The following is a 3,357-nucleotide window of genomic DNA, read 5'->3' on the forward strand; positions in this document are numbered from 1 at the left end:
AAATCAAGTGGATAGGATGACATTTTCTGTGAAAACAAATCATCCTCTTTGCCTAGCTTCTCCTGTCCCTGTCCCATGGGCTCATGAATAAAGTGACCATGGTGGCAAGGATGGAGGTTATACATGGGCTCAGCAGTGTGAACTCCTCTCACCAAGGCTGCTCAGTATGCCAGCAGCAGAAACCAACACTGAGTCCATTCCTGCAGGAGATTCGCCAGCAACCTGGTGGCAGGTTGATTACATCATGGAAAGAGCAGTGTTTTGTTCTTACTGGAATAGACACTTACTCTTGATAAGGATTTGTCTTATTTGCATGCAATGTTTCTGCCAAAATTCCCATCTGTGGACTTACAGAATAGCTTATCCATTGTCATGGTATCCCACACAGCAATGTGTCAGATCAACAGACTCAGTGCTCAGAAAATGAAGTGCAGCAATGGCCCCATACTAATGGAATTCACAAATCGTATCATGTTCCTCATGCTATCGAGATGTAATGGTCATTACTGGTGCTTAGAATGCAAAGGCTGGAAACAAAGAGGAAGGATAAATAGTTGGAAAATATGGTCTTGGTGACAGAAATGATACTGGAGATCGCATGGTAGATTTTGCCAGACCAATGAATTCTTCATTGCAAAAACCTTTTTAAAACAGCTAAAAAAGATGACTATACACATGGACCTCACCAGACGGAATACACAGTAATCAAATTGACTACATCTGTATAAAGAGATGTTAGAAAAATTAGATGTCATCAGCCCAAACAAGACCAGGGGCAGACTGTGGGACAGACCATCAACTGCTCACATGCAAATTCTGACTGAAATTAAGGAAAATGAAAACAAGTCCATGAGAGCCAAAATATATCCCACCTGAATTCAGAGACCATCTGAAGAACAGATTTGATGCATTGGGCACTAAAGACCGAAGACCAGAAGAGTTGTGGGATGACATCAAGAACATCATACAGGAAGAAAGCAAAGGGTCATTGAGAAGACAAGAGAAAAGGAAAAGACCAAAATGGATATCAGAAGAGATTCTGAAACTTGCTGTCCAGTGTAGAAATGCTACAGCAAACGGAAGAAGTGAGGAGATACAAGAACTGGACAGAAATTTCAAAGGTACGCTCAAAAAATGTTACAAAATAAAATTTTATAACAAAAAGTGCAAAGACCTGGAGTTAGAAAAAAGGAAAGAGCTCACTAAGTATTTCTCAAGCTGAGGGAACTGAAGAAAACTTCAAACATCGACTTGCAGTATTGAAGGATTCTAGAGAGTGTAGTGGTTTCGAATCGGGCTCATAACCTCAGGGTCAGCAGTTCGAAACTACCATCTGTTCCGCGGGAGAAAGATGAGGCTTTCTGCTCCCCTAAAGATTTACAGCCTCGGAAACCCTATACAGGGTCGTTATGAATCGGAACCGACTCCGCGGCACATAACAACAACAACAAATGGGCAAAACAAAATACTGAGTGATAAAGAAAGCATCAAAAGAAGCTGGAAGGAATACACAGTATCACTGTACCAAAAAGAAATGGTCGAGCAGACTGATCAGGAAGTGGCGGGCCGAGCCGGGGCCAAGTGACCACCTCAGCCACCACTCCAGCCGCTGCCAGTGCTGAGACCCCGACCTGGCGGGTCAGCGCTGAGGTTGCGTGCAGGTAGGCGGGGAAGGTGACGAGGGGCCGGAGGAGACAACCGCTCGGGCAGGACGGCTGACCCAGGCGAAGGTACAAGCAGGTGGCAGCAGGTCTCGTGGGGTGTCTCTCCTCGCTCAGCATTATGGATCCAAGCTTGCTGAAAGAACGGGAGCTGTTTAAAAAGCGAGCTCTTTCCACTCCTGTGGTAGAGAAACTTTCAGTACCTTCTGAGTCGTCTTCATCATCAAAGAAGAAGAAAGCAAAGCTAGAACATGGAGTATCATCAGGCTCCAAACAAAATTCTGATCATAGTAATGGATTGTTTAACTTGAAAGCTCACTCAGGAAGCTCTGGATATAAGTTTGGAGTTCTTGCTAAGATTGTGAATTATATGAAGACACGGCATCAGCAAGGAGATACACATCCTCTAACTTTAGAAGAAATTTTGGATGAGACACATTTAGATATTGGATTCAAGCAGAAACAATGGTTAATGACTGAGGAATTAGTCAACAATCCCAAAATTGAAGCAGTAGATGGGAAGTATGCCTTCAAGCTCAAGTACAACTTGAAAGATAAGAAGACCCTCCTGAGGCTCTTGGATAAGCATGACCAGAGAGGCTTAGGTGGGATTCTTTTAGAAGACACAGAGGAAGGACTGCCCAATTCCCAGAAAGCTGTCAAGGCTCTAGGGGACCAGATACTATTTGTAAATCGTTCTGATAAGAAAATTCTTTTTTTCAATGATAAGAACTGTCAGTTTTCTGTGGATGAAGAGTTTCAGAAACTTTGGAGGAGTGTCACTGTGGATTCAATGGATGAAGAGAAAATCGAAGAGTATCTAAAGCAACAGGGCATTTCTTCCATGCAGGAATCTGGACCAAAGAAAGTGGTCCCTGTTCAGAGAAGGAAAAAGTGACGGTTTAAGACTCACAATAAACACTTGGCTGGAGTGCTGAAGGATTACTCTGACATCACCCCTGGAATATAGTGACCTGTGTGCCCGCCCATGAGCAAAACGTGGTAAACCCAGAGTTGTCCTGGTCTTTCTTGTGAATGCTTGGAATCTGCAGATGGACTCTCTTCCCATTCTTCTCCTCAGGACTGAGGAGAGCAGTTCCGGTTCCAGCGCCAAGTGCAAACCATCAAACTCAAAGCTTATTTAACCGAATAGGCTAACGACCACTGTGACTTTCTGTTACCTCTTGAGGGGATGGCACTTAGCACTCTGCTTCTGAATGGTTCCTGGTTCCATTTTCTTCTTTTATTACTTTAGAGCAAGTTTGCAGATAGCCTTGAATACAGTATTTGTTTATCCCAACAGAACATATTTATAATAAAATCATTGTAGAAGGATTTTGGAGATGTTAGTGAGTTCAGTTTGTTTCTTTTCATTCTTGAGAAATGGCAGCAAGCAGCTTCAGTCTTCCCTTCTGCGTGGGCACACATTTGATAGGCTGTCAAAGGCTAGTCTGCACTGTGTTGCTCCTGATCATATGAATTTCATAATTGGGACATAAGTAAGTTAAAGCAATAAAGATACACTAAATATAAAAAAAAAAAGAAAGAAAGAAATGGTCGATGTTCAACTATTTCAAGAGGTAACATATCAAGAGACAATGATCCTGAAAGATGCCCAAGGTAAATTGACATCATTGGCAAAGAACAAGGTACTGGAAATTGATGGACTACAAATTGAAGTCTTTCAACAAAGTGA

General features: G+C 42.6%; 1 pseudogene; it reads left to right on the forward strand.

Moving 5' to 3' along the window:
• Positions 1 to 1,782: 1,782 nt before the first annotated feature.
• On the forward strand, positions 1,783 to 2,631 carry LOC102841306 (annotated as a pseudogene).
• Positions 2,632 to 3,357: the final 726 nt, after the last annotated feature.

Source organism: Chrysochloris asiatica, unplaced genomic scaffold (genome assembly GCF_000296735.1).
Source record: "Chrysochloris asiatica unplaced genomic scaffold, ChrAsi1.0 scaffold00034, whole genome shotgun sequence".
In the NCBI taxonomy this organism is placed as follows: domain Eukaryota; kingdom Metazoa; phylum Chordata; class Mammalia; order Afrosoricida; family Chrysochloridae; genus Chrysochloris; species Chrysochloris asiatica.